Raw genomic sequence first — 14121 nt, 5'->3', positions numbered from 1 at the left:
TAGTTTTGGTTGTGGTTGGGCAGATTTGATCTGCAATATTGTTGTTAATATTGATCCATGAGGTAGTTGCAGTTGTTGCGTCTGTGAGATCTAGTTGGTTTAATGCTTCGGACATCTTTTCGCTGAGTATGTCTGGGGAGCATGGTTTCCTGAAGTGGATGGTGGATTTGGTAGTGGTTTGAGGAGGTGGGATGTTGATCCTGAGGGTTGTTTGGATGACTCTGTGGTCTGACCATGGAACTGGTGAGCAAGTGGGGTTGGTATGAATGTTAAAGGGTTCGTTAATAAAGATGAGGTCCAGAGTGTGGCCAGCCTTGTGGGTAGGACTGTTGATAATTTGAGTAAAGCCCAAATGGTTGAGTGAGGAAAGGAGTGTTTGGCAGTTGATGGATTGTGGAGCAGCATCTACGTGTAAATTAAAGTCTCCGAGGATTATAGCAGGTTTGTCGGCGTTTATGTGTTTGGCTATAAGTTCAATCAGTAGAGAGGGATCTAATTCTAAGGTTCCTGGTGGTGCGTAGACTAAAGCTATTTGGATTTGTTCGGATTTAAAGAGGGAGAATTCTATTTTATTGGAGGAGTTGGTAAGTTGTAGGGTTATATTAAGTCCTTTTTTTGCTGCAAGGAGGAGTCCCCCACCTCTTTTTTTGGGTCTGGGGACAGAGAATAAGTCGTAAGATTGTATGGGCAGCTGCTTTGTGAGTACAGTATCTGTGTGTTTTAGCCATGTCTCTGTAATTGCACAGATATCTGGATTGACTTCTATGAGGTAGTCACTGAGGATGTCCATTTTTTTGGAGAGAGACTGAGCGTTGAATAGTGTTAAGGTAAACAGAGAGAGTCCTAGGAATTGTGTTATCGGTGAGATCATTATTGGTAAAAGTCTTTGTTGTCGTGCGATGTGCTGAATTGCAGGTTTTGTGTGCTTTCTGATATTGTGCCAGATTTTAGGTATGGTGTAGAGGTGTATTATTGTGGCTCAATTGGTTGGGAATAATGATGCAATATTGAAAATGGTGTTCTAAGTTTTAGACAAGCTGGATGAATACTGTCGAGGCTAGTTGAAAGCTGGTGAGTTGAATGCTGGTGAATTGAATGCTGGTGAGGCTGGAGGAATGCTGGTGAGGCAGGTTGAATGCTGGTGAGGCTGGAGGAATGCTGGTGAGGCAGGTTGAATGCTGGTGAGGCAGGAGGAATGCTGGTGAGGCAGGTTGAATGCTGGTGAGGCAGGTTGAATGCTGGTGAGGCTGGAGGAATGCTGGTGAGGCAGGTTGAATGCTGGTGAGGCTGGAGGAATGCTGGTGAGGCAGGTTGAATGCTGGTGAGGCAGGTTGAATGCTGGTGAGGCTGGAGGAATGCTGGTGAGGCAGGTTGAATGCTGGTGAGGCTGGAGGAATGCTGGTGAGGCTGGAGGAATGCTGGTGAGGCAGGTTGAATGCTGGTGAGGCTGGAGGAATGCTGGTGAGGCAGGTTGAATGCTGGTGAGGCTGGAGGAATGCTGGTGAGGCTGGAGGAATGCTGGTGAGGCTGGATGAGTGCTGTCGAGGCAGGTTGATTGCTGGTGAGGCTAGTTGCATGCTGGAGTGGTTGAGTGAGTGTTGAGTAAGCAGGTATGTGTATGAGATCTGGAGAATGGGATCACTTGTCGCATGCTAGGGTGACGCTTATGTACCTTGCTCCGGTTGTAGGCAGAGATGCGTGACAGAGTCTTTTGGTGTGGGTGGATTCTGCTTGTGCTCCGGTTCACACGAAGGGGCACACAAAGGGGCAGGCCCCTTTGTCGTGCTCCTTCGGTGTGCGACGCCCGGCGTGCGACGCCTGGGAGCGCTCAGGGCCTTTTAAATCTAGTTTTGTCGCGTCGAAGTGAGGTAGGTAGGTGGCGCGCCCTGCTGACGTGGGTTAGGCCTCTGGCGTGCCTCTCGCGGTGGGAAGGCTCGCAGTGGGGGGGCCTTTCGATGCGCTTGCGAGGGCGGCGGCGGCGAGACGAACCAGCAGGAAGCGATCTAGTTTCCCCGCGTGGTCGGCGCGGGGGCTCACGGTGGTAGGGCGAGAGCAATGGCCTTACCCCGATGGGCTCAAGCGCCGAACGCGCGGGCCTCTCTCCCAGCTCTACCTTGCTTCTGGAGTTCTGGGCGTCCTCTTGGGTCCTGCTGCCGCTGTAAAGAGGGCGTCTGGGAGCGCTCAGGGCCTTTTAAATCTAGTTTTGTCGCGTCGAAGTGAGGTAGGTAGGCGGCGCGCCCTGCTGACGTGGGTTAGGCCTCTGGCGTGCCTCTCGCGGTGGGAAGGCTCGCAGTGGGGGGGCCTTTCGATGCGCTTGCGAGGGCGGCGGCGGCGAGACGAACCAGCAGGAAGCGATCTAGTTTCCCCGCGTGGTCGGCGCGGGGGCTCACGGTGGTAGGGCGAGATTTATTTTAAATGAGCTACTTGCTAACTTCATGGAGTGCCCCATAGTCCTTCTATTATCTGAGAGAGTAAATAACCAATTTACATTAACTTGTTCAAGTCTTTTCATAATTCTGTAAACCTCTATCATATCCCCCCTCAGTTGTCTCTTCTCCAAACTGAACAACCCTAACTTCCTTAGCCTTTCCTCACAAGGCAGCCATTCCATGCCCCTTATCATTTTGGTCACCCTTCTCTGCACTTTCTCCAGTGTAGCTATATCCTTTTTGTGATGCGTTGACCAGAATTGCACACAGTATTCAAGATGCAGTCTCACCATGGAGCGATACAGAGGCATTATGACATCTAGCATATTATTTGCCATTCCCTTCCTAATAATTCCTAATATTCGGTTTGCTTTTTTGATCACCACAGCACATTGAGCCAATGATTTCAATGCATTATCCACTATGGCGCCTAGATCTCTTTCCGGGGTGCTAATTCCTAAAATAGAATCTAACATAGTGTAACTACAGCAAGGGTTATTTTTTTCCTATATGCATCACTTTGCACTTGTCCACATTAAATTTCATCTGCCATTTGGAAGCCCAATCTTCCAGTCTTGCAAGGTGCTCCTGCAATTTATCACATTCCACTTTAGGTTTTACTACTCTGCATAATTTAGTGTCATCTGAAAATGTGATCACCTCACTCATCGTACCCCTTTCCAGATCATTTATAAATATATTAAAAAGCATCCATTTGAAGTTTCTGCCAAAAATTGTATCAGCTTTCCATGTTAATCAAACCATTGTATTGCCTACCTTCTTTATGAGGCCACACACACATGAAGGTGAGAAAACCCTTCATACCCTGGACTGCAAAATAGTATTAGCCTACAAAAGAACTACTCAGCTGCATCATCAGACTTCACAGCTATTTATGTCCTATGATTTAAGACTGCAGTTACCAAATATTCGTTGTCTAATTGGATAGGCGATTGCATCCAACATTGCTATATATCAGCAGGCTTACAAATTACAGACTCCATCAAAGGTCATCAGGTTACAGCATGGCCTCATTCATTACTCATCTGCGAGCACGAGCATTACTTCTTGAAGACATCTGCAAAGCTGCAACTTGGTTGTCAGTTTACACCTTTACATCCCTTTAATATCTGGACAACCTTTCAAGGGGTGGCAGTAAATTTGGGAAAACAGTTTTGCATAGCATGGTCACCCAGTAGTCTCTTCTCCATGGTGTGGTCTGGGTTGCTTATTGAATACATACTCTGCTGCAGTACTTAGCTTGGTACTCCCCACATCTTATGGCTAATTCAACCCTGCTTATTGACAAAAAGAGCAAATTTGCTTGCTGTACATGGTATTTTCCATAGATGATAGGATGAGTTAGCAATGCTAAATTCCCACCCACCTCCCTGAAGAGTCGACTACCTATCTAGATTTAGCTCTAGAAAACAGGGAGGCTAATGAGGCAACGACCATGCAGGAGTTCCCGCACATGCTCAGAAGAGCTCAAAGCTCTACTAGCTAGGAGAGATGAGTCTGTTTGGTGCCACCAGATGATGTCACCCACTTGTCATGGCTAATTCATCCAGCTAGCTACTGAAAACACCATTTACAATAAGCAAACTTGCTTACTTGCTTGGAACAACTCTCCTATGAGGAAAGACTAAAGAGGTTAAGACTTTTCAGCTTGGAGAAGAGACGACTGAGGGGGGGATATGATAGAGGTGTTTAAAATCATGAGAGGTCTAGAACGGGTAGATGTGAATCGGTTATTTACTCTTTCGGATAATAGAAAGACTAGGGGGCACTCCATGAAGTTAGCATGGGGCACATTTAAAACTAATCGGAGAAAGTTCTTTTTTACTCAATGCACAATTAAACTCTGGAATTTGTTGCCAGGGGATGTGGTTAGTGCAGTTAGTATAGCTGTGTTTAAAAAAGGATTGGATAAGTTCTTGGAGGAGAAGTCCATTACCTGCTATTAAGTTCACTTAGAGAATAGCCACTGCCATTAGCAATGGTAACATGGAATAGACTTAGTTTTTGGGTACTTGCCAGGTTCTTATGGCCTGGATTGGCCTCTGTTGGAAACAGGATGCTGGGCTTGATGGACCCTTGGTCTGACCCAGTATGGCATTTTCCTATGTTCTTATGCATGTGTTACCTTTAATTTTCAAAGCAAAATTACATACATAATTTTGGTCTGAAAATTCACATGTAAGTGTCCCAATACATGCACAGATTAATTTGTCTAAAGTTACACCTCCTTTTCAGGTGGGGAGGGGGGGGGGAATGGGAGCCTAACTTAAGTGGCTTCATTTATGTGCATACTTTTAATAATAAAAAAGTATGCTCATAAGTTCCAACTATACCTCTTCAAACGCCTCTCTGCAGTTGGCATAAAAGTACACACGTGACCTGGTTATGTGCATATTTGTATGTGCAGTGAGCCTTGGGCTATTTCATAATCACCATTTACGTGCATGCATGGCAATGGCTTTCAAAATCCCCCTCCCCCCCCCCCCCCCCCTAATATGCGAAAGCATAGAAAGCAAGTCTGTGTGAGATCATTTTTATCCCATCTCTAATAAAAGTATTATTTTCCATGAATGCTTTGTTTTAACATCATTTAGATGATTTTCCGGGGTTAATGTCTCTAAGAAGGTTGTATGTCAATGTAGAGTTTCTGCCAGAAACCTTTTCTGAACTGCAGCAAAGTGTTTCTTTTTCTATACTGTAGCGAGAGTGGAATGTGGAGGCTGCCACTGACCCCGGTCCCCTCCTTTTTTTTTTTTTAATCACCTCTGAGTTTCACTGTGTTAATAATTTGCTTGCTGAATATATCCAGATTCTTCTCTGTTGCTAAAATGCTAGGTGGGTTATTTCTCCTCCTCGGTTCTCTTCCAACTGCTACTTTATATTCGGCTTCCTGCTTCCTCCTCTTCTCTTTTGTTGATATTTCCAGGTTTTCAATAGACACTGCCTCTCTCTCCCGCCCCCTCGCTCCCTGGCATTAACCAGCAGTGTAAGCATGAGCAAGTAGGCTGGATATATAAGCACTGTGGGCAGGACCTGCCATCTCAGCAAGAAAGTGAATCTTGTAACTCCCCAGCATAAATAAAGCTGATCTCCTGCATACTGCTGACTTTCATCAGGGACAGCGGAGGCGGATCAGGTAAGTAAAATGCAGTCCTCGCTGCACTCTGAAGGAACCGTCAGAACTTTGAGATTTTAACTGTTATTACTATTCTATTTTATCTTGAAACAAACAAGTGTCGGCATGCCTGTAGTTTTTCCTGGGAGAGTTCTGGTTTGTTTGCATGACAAGATGTAAGGCACTGGCTGGAGGAGTAGCTTTAGTGAGAACAGGTGGGGTGTCAGAGGTCATTGTGACCCCGGGCAAGTCACTTCACCCTCCGTTTCCTCAGGTACAAATTGACAGGGGCATTCATCAACATGAGTTATGGCGTTAACGCACGCGATAACACGTTAATGCCATAACGCAAGCGATAATAATGCTAGCGCACGGCGCAAATGCAAAATTTGGGAAGGGATGGGATTAGGGAGGAGTTTGGGTGGGATTTATGAAAATGAGGAGCAATAACGCATGCTATTGCACGGTTTTAACTACACCTTTTTTCCTGGCGTTAAGCTGTGCAATATGACTAAAACGACTGTAACACAATTTGCGATAAATTTTTTGAATTGCATTTCAGCCATTTCTGGGCTTGGGAGAGAAGAGGGAGAGACTCTGGGGAGGCCCTCAGAGTGTGGTAACTATATGCCTATAGGATGGCCTTCTACTAGCTTGAGGTGAGGTGTCGGTGGTGGTTTAGGGTTCAGGGGCCAGGGGCCAGTTTTTCATGCAGAGTGAGACATACAAACAGCACAGTACACCTCGGTGAAGATTTGACATCATTTGGAGTGAGGAAAGTCTCACAAAACTGAAATTTTGTACTGTTATCTTGCCCTAGCTTGATGGAACCCTGATATAGAGTCCATATAAATACTTGACTACTATGAGGGCCTCTCTCTCTGTGAAATGTACGTCTCACTACCGCGCGTGGTGCGGTAACTCTAAAATTTCCAGAAACATGCCCTTTTTTCTTAGCATTTTGATGCTCATGTTATTATAGCATTTTGATGAATGTAGGGGGAGAATGCAAATCCTTTGGAAACAGGGAAATACCCGCACTATGGGCCTTATTTTCTAAGGACTTATCGCACGCAATATGGCCGTATTGCGCGCGATAATTTCGCACACCGCGCTAACCGCTGTTATCGTGGTCTGCGAATGCAAATTTTAAATTTAGTATTCAGGGGGCGGAGTTGGGGCGGGACAAATGTAAAGTAGGGAGGACTTTCCTCAAACTGCGAAACGGCTGCACTGTTAGCGCGGCTCCTAATGCGGCCAATAACTACACCTTTTTCAATTGCGATAGGCTGTATAGCTGCGCATAGCGCACACCGCAATATTATCGCAATGAGCGAAAATGAATAAAACCAATCCCCACACACCTACAAAGCTATTCCTACCCAATAAAAAGGCTTGTTCTTAGTAGGTCTATGTTCCCAACACCATCTACACATTCCCAGTGTATGGGGCAGGCTCACTCCATGGCTGAGCAGGCCCAACGCAGATGCCAGGACGTGGGTCGATGTCGCCGCAGGTACAGGCAGCGGATCTATCTTCCACAAACCTCATTGCTGGGTATGCTAGAGGACGTTGTGATCACCAGGTATCGCCTCAGCTCTCGTGCCATCCTGCAAATATATGAAGACATACGAGGTGCTCTTGACCCTTGAACCCAAAAGAGCCGTGCTGTCCCCGGCCTCACCAAACTCTTGGCCGCCCTGCACTTCATAGCAAGTGACTCATTCCAATCCACAGTAGCTGTTGTGGGTGGGATGTCACAGAGCATCTTTTCACAGTGTCTGGACCAGGTCATTGAAGCAGTTATAGCCCACATGCCTGATACATAGGTTTTCCATGCAACAGACAGGACCTGATGAACCTCAAGCGTGGTTTCTATGCCATTGCCCGCTTTCCGAATGTCATTGGAGCTATTGACTGCACTCATGTGGCCATCATTCCACCCCATCAGATGGAGGCAGCCTACCGCAACAGAAAGCAGTTCCACTCCCTCAACATGCAAGTGGTGTGTGATGCTGGAATGCGGATCCTCTCAGTGATGTCCAGGTTTCCAGGATCAGCGCACGATTCCTTCATACTCAGGCAATCATCTCTGTTTCGCAAATTCGAAGCTGGCTTGTATGGTGATGGTTGGCTTGTAGGTAAGAAATACGTTTCCATACATCGACCATATTTGCAATGTTTATCTCTGTAATGGCACACAAATGTGATGTATACGCCTGTCCGGATGGAGTGATATGTCCCCATCACAACAGGCCTCAGTGGTTCATAGTGTAACCTTAAGTGGTGGAATGGCTCTTGCACCAACCAGTTGCTATGGGTTGCCAAGCACCAGGTTCACACCAGCCACAGTATGGCTTGTATGTGGCATGGCTTGCTCACTTCACTTCACTAGTGGACAGCCTACACATGTTAGGTATAGCCATGGTTAATGGCATTGTCAAAGGTGATTCTACAACTGTAATGTAAGGGCAGCTCACTTCCACAGGTGTTCCTGAGGTCATGACGTTCATGATACTTCTCATGATCACTTCTAGTCAGCTGTGCACATTCAGAGGCAGGCAGATTACACCATGTATGTTATTGGGAATGCGTACCTACATAAAAGGTCAGGTTGAGCAGATATGTCCGTATACAATGACTAGAGTGCATGATGCATACAATCCGAACACAGGGCTATAATCTTTAAGGACCGTGATGTTACGGACCTACCACATACACGCTGCTGACATAAATATCACTGTTTAGGGGCCCTTCACCTGCTGTAGGACAAAGCAAGCATGGAACCCCGTAAATAGGGTGTTAGGAAACAAGAATGGCCTGCCTCATCCCATCCGGTTCTACTGCATCTATTGAGCACATACATCCATCTGACACAAACATCATTATTTGTAATGGCTTGCCTATGTCATTGCTACAGGAGACTCAGGGTATGGATGCAGGCCCTGGCTTATGACCCCAATCCTCCGGCCTGCCACGGCGCAACAGATGGGCTATAATGAGGCCTTTCGTGCCACACGCTCAGTCATCGAACATACCTTCGGCCTTCTGAAGAGCTGCTTCCGATGTTTGGACAAGACTGGGGGAGTGTTACTGCTTCCGATGTTTAGACAAGATTGGGGGAGTGCTCCCCCCAAAGTTGCTAGGATAATCTTGCTTTGCTGTGTTTTCCATAATGTGGCTCTTCAGCATGAAATACCTATGGCTATAGATCCTGATCTCAGACCTGATCCCCCATGTGTGTGTGCACGACTTCATGAGAACACAGTCAGTGGCAGCCAGCTTTGCCACTGCCTTATACAGACCCACTTTAAGGAAGGCATGGGTCAGAACCCTGGCCCAGCAGGGCAGTTCGGGCACAGATGGGGGTAGGACATAGTTTAATGTGCAGACCTATTTTTGAGTCTGCTACTTGTATGACTTGCTAAGTCTGTCCACCCAACAACTGTTTGGGGGTGGTGCTCTAAATCTGACGGTATAGCCCATAACAGGGTGCCTAAGGGCTGGCTCTAGGCACTGCTGAGGTGCTGTATGTGTGTTACTTATTCAGTGGCATTGGATTAAGCACTTGCTACATACTGATGAGCCACCAAGGATGAAAGTACTGTACACACTTGTCCTCATGAGACACAACACACTCACAGGCCTCACCAGATTTGCTAACACCTTACAACATTTGAACCTGTAATGGGCCTTATCTCTGTCAGTCCCTAATGCCATCACTGTCACATGCATATAGGTGCTTCATTTACGGCCATTAGGACTAATGAACCCTACATACTTCACTCGTTCCTTATTTGCGACCCCTCAATATTATTGTCCTGTGCGTCTTGCAGCAACACTAACGACCCTTCAGTCTGCAAGTGGTATCAGTGAGGGCCTAAGCAGCACAGCCTCAATACACAGCAGGGAACACAAACCAGCCCTACAACATCCTGATGCCTCATGAATGGGTGCGTGAGAAAAAAAAGCATCTGGCACTGCACAGACTTATCTGAAGGTCCCTTATCACTGTAGCATCCCACATCCACACAACTCTTGGGTCATTGCAGCTGGCCGAAAGGAGAGCCATCTATGTTGTTACATGCACATGGTTGTGCCGGCTGTATGCTGCTAAATGGAATCGTTGTGAAGGAAAGGAGATGCATGTACAGTTAGCTCTCCCACACTGCTATGGCAGTACGTAGCCAACAGTGCTGTCATGGGGACAATAATACTGTGTATCAGCCTCCATAACCACATGAAGTACAGACATGAAACATCGGTGACAGTTTGTACAGTGCCTGCTCCCATGACTCGGTGGTTGTGTTTCACACACACCCTTCACTGGCCTCCCTCTAACTGAATATGCATGTACATGTATTCAGGCCTACATATTCATGGATTACCACTTGAAAATAATCGCTGCTCACATCATGTATTTGGCTGTGACTGTGAATGTGAAACCAGTGATGTGGAGGTCAATGGGCAGCCTGGCATAGCTTTCAAAACAGGGCATTTGGGGCTTCAAAGGCTGCAGCCACCATTTATCCGGTTTATGAATGCCAATCCCGAGGTGCTCATGTGCATGTTGTGACATGGTACATGTATATGGTATGTGAATATTAGTACAGTATGTTACGCCTTGGCCATCATGTCCCCACTAACAGTATGAACTGTTTAGTGAGAGTACAACTACTGATGGAACAGCAGCAGAGCTCAGCCTTGGTGTCTACTTCACACCTTGCATCCAAGGCGTACCAAACACCTGTTTCATGCCAGATATGGGACACATTATCTGATGGAGTTAGTGAACAACACAGTGCGCATGTGAAGCAAGAAAATAGCCACCTGGCCATGCATGCTCATGGTACGATCACGATCTGACTGTTCATGATATAGATGTCCCCTGTTGGGACACCCAGCCACCATTTAATGGAGGCCTTACACGCTCCTGTCATAACATGTCACTTGTAGAAACTATCAGCAGTGCTGTCTGCACTGAGCTGCCACATGGGAGTACACACCCACATGTCACTTTTTCCGGCCAAAAGGTGATGGGCTGACTGTTGGCAGCCACCTCGCAGAAAGGCTTTCACCAGCAGCACAACTGATCTGCCAGGCTGCCAAAGGGAGGTTGCATGCATGTGTACAGTGCTCTATTGAGTGATAGATGGCCATTACTGAGGAGGCCATTACAAGTGGACTGACAGGTGGATGTGACAGTGATGCAGTCCCCATCAATGTGGTGTCAGCTGCCCTTCAAATGTCTATAAGGGGCAGAAAGTAGCAGCCTGCAATCTAGACAAACATGGAGATGTGTGCACATTGCCAATGAGGCTGTCAGGACTGTAACAGAGTGCCTGTTCACCCAGGCCCTCAGCAGATGGCCTGCGCAACCGCCCACAAAGGGGTCAGAGTGCCTTAAGCCACAGATTTGAGTGTGGCTGGTGGCATGTAACCCACTGCAGTTGGTTCAATAGGACAGAAAGCATGCTGTGTACTGTAGATGCACCACCGACCAGGCATTTGGACCCCTACAGCACGCTTCCAGTGAGCCGACACACAGTCATTCACGCTCCTCCAAAGGGAGTCCATTATAACCGTGTTGGCTCTACCATCGCCATCATCATAGCTGCCTTACTGCAGAGTATGATGACAAACTAATGTCCACGGGTAATCCACCAATAATGACAGATGATCACACAGCCTTCCAGCACAGGTCCTGACGTCCAAATAAAGGACTTCCATACTCATATGTGAATGTGTCCCTGGAGCATAAGTCTTTGCCTGATCGCACATTACCCATGTGTCATCCATATGGAGGTGGCAGAACACAAGAGGAGGCTGCACAGGGTGGAATGTATGGATGAAGGGGGCCAGCTATACGGCTATGCAGGTGAAGAGGTACATTGGTATACAGCCCACTTCCTGTTCCTAAAAATGTGTAGTACTCCTGGGCGGCAGCAAACAAGTGGTGGTATAGGATGAATAGGTGATCAATGAGCGGGAACAATGAATGTGTGCTAGGTGTCTGGATAAAGGGTACCAGCCTCTCAGCACACACCATGTGGACAACATATTCCAGAGCTCTTTGGAACACCTGCACGTGGATGGGTGTCAGTGACAAACCACTAGCTGACACACATAACTGTACAGCAACAGCTGCTTCCACGCTTGCTACTTGCAGTGATGAGGACGACAGGGGTTCAGACAGGGTGCCAAACTAATGTCTTGCACTATCACAATATTGGACCCATTTGTGGGTGAAAAGTTATGTAGGATGTACAGCACTGTCACCCTCATACTGTACAGTACAATGGTAGGCTGGCCTGGAAGGTGAACAGTTGGGATGATGTTAGCTCTGCACTGTGACCAGACCCCAATCTCCACCCAGTCCGCCCACAATATATCGGAGGCCATCCCACCCAGCTTCTGTAAATGCCACAGGTCGGTGTGTGTCTCAGCCATTAGGACAACTATGTTGCTGGCCACAGCACCAGCCAATACCAAGATGGCATATCGGGGGACAGATGGTACCTAGCCTCTGCGTAACACACCCTTCCTCTGCACCAACCGCTCTCAGGTTAGCTCCTCAACCATGATACCATGCCGATTTACACATAGAGCCTTTATGTACTGTACCATATAAGGGTGCACCCTTCTGCCAGCAGATCACATGCCTGCACCCGGAGATGGCCTCCACAAGGGAATATCAGGAAGGCCAAACTAGGCATGAGCCCCTGGCATTCTAGGCTACAGTGTGATAATACCTGCCACTTGGCCAAGCACATGTGCATCCTTAACAATTGTGCTCCATGCAGCGACACAGTTATGTGGTCCAGGAGCTCCATTAGCTGGATGTGCATTCGTTAAACAGGCAGAACAATACATGTTGTATTCTTGGACATGGCAACCTGTCCTTCCTGAGGTGGAATGTGTCAGGGTACCAAGCTGTGCCTAAGGGGGCCGACAAACAGCATTGTAGTGTTCAGTGTTGCACCTGGACTGTGAAGTACTACATACACAGGCCACACAGTGGGCTGGACATCTAGGCAACACCTTACAGCAATTATGCCAAGAGGTAGAAGGCTCTGAGATGCCGGATGTCCAATTACAGTGACAGACTGTCAAGGATTGTGTCCTCCACGGCCGCACAAACATACTCGTAAAGGAGTAGAGAAGTGTGGGCCACACGGTGATACATATAGCTTCACACGTTGGGACTATGGCAATGCGTGAGAGCCTATATGTGGCCATGACCCCTTTAGCTCGCTGCCCAACTATGTATTCCACAGGAGCTGCAGGACAGTGGTTATCCCAGTCAGTGCTAACTGAGCTGTGTGCAACAATAGAGGGAATATGTACCAGATATGGCCCTACATCTCCTTCCAATCAGATAGATGCACCCATATCCCTCATTTGGGAGGGTATGCATCCCATTCACATGATGTCCCTCAAGAAAGTCTTGCAGGAACAGGAGCTTCAAGATGGAGTTTGTAGAAGAACAGGAGTGAAGTGGGTATATTATGTGATGGTGCAAACACTAATAGTCCGCTGATAATGATGTGTAAGCAACATTCATTACCTGTAACCTTTTGAACAGCAGACCTGTAGGGATGAAAGTCCACTGGGGTTCTGCAGCATGTAACTGTATGTTGTTGTGTTAATAGTAATTAATGTATACCTAATATTTAACAACACTGACAGATACTTGTCAGTGGACTGTACTGGATTTCCAAACATGCACTATCAACAATGTCATTAACCATGGGTAGTGGCTCGTATATCAATGTCTGGCGATGTAATATTTGTGAAGAGAATGTAGGACTGTGTAATACACATTGTTGCCCTTCAGACAGTGTTCACATGTTGGAAGTGGCCCACATTATAAAGGGTGCATGCACACACCACAGCTGGGAGACGCCACCGGAGGAATGCGTGTCACAACGGATGGTGACCAAATCTTGCAACATTTGGCCTTTTCTGGAGGAATGGCTGTGTGTCTGATAACATAACATTATGTGTGGTCTGCCCATCCAATTAATATACTGGTAGTTAACACTGCACACCAGCAGTCACCACTTCTGTTTGCACATGGACACCAGATCGTCACTCTTAAGGCCTGTAGAACATTCTTTACACAGGTTGCACCATGTAAACGGGTATGACACATTAGCATTATTATATTAACCTCTCCTTACGACTAGCAACAGCCTTGTAACCTATCTGCTGACAGTCTGTGCAACTGTGTTAATAAACGGCATGCAGATAGCTACATAACCATTCCCATGCATCACCTTTCAGTGGCCCACAACGTTAAGGCTAAGACAGTAACTATAGGAATCCTTCCCTGCCACACAAGGAATCCATGTACAAGCTGGCATGTGGTGTATGTACACTGATATATCAGTATGCATAGGGTACATGCTTAGCTTGTGCAGATGAGAATGGCTACACACTATTGTATGCCTATAGCACCAGGACATTGAGCGTATGTATGATCCACCACTATAATGGATGTCCTGCATGGCACCAGAAGTTGGTAATCTGCCTGTCAGTCACCCAGAGTTAGTG

The 14121-nt window shown here is 47.0% G+C and overlaps 1 protein-coding gene across 4 annotated transcripts in view; it reads left to right on the top strand.

Annotated features, from left to right (window-relative positions):
• Positions 1 to 14121, top strand: part of LOC115085149 (glyoxylate/hydroxypyruvate reductase B-like) — a 144903-nt gene that overhangs the window by 52964 nt on the left and 77818 nt on the right. For 3 of the 4 annotated variants that reach the window (XM_029590804.1, XM_029590802.1, XM_029590803.1), the window contains exon 2: positions 5377 to 5586. The exons of the other annotated variant lie outside the window; for it this stretch is intronic. The gene's annotated coding sequence lies outside the window, so the exon portion shown is untranslated. The remainder of the gene's footprint in view (positions 1 to 5376; positions 5587 to 14121) is intronic. 4 annotated transcript variants of the gene reach the window in all.

This window comes from Rhinatrema bivittatum, chromosome 2, assembly GCF_901001135.1.
Source record: "Rhinatrema bivittatum chromosome 2, aRhiBiv1.1, whole genome shotgun sequence".
NCBI classification, from domain to species: domain Eukaryota; kingdom Metazoa; phylum Chordata; class Amphibia; order Gymnophiona; family Rhinatrematidae; genus Rhinatrema; species Rhinatrema bivittatum.
The sequence above is the reverse complement of the archived record's forward strand: the minus strand, read 5'-3'. Positions and strand labels throughout refer to the sequence as shown.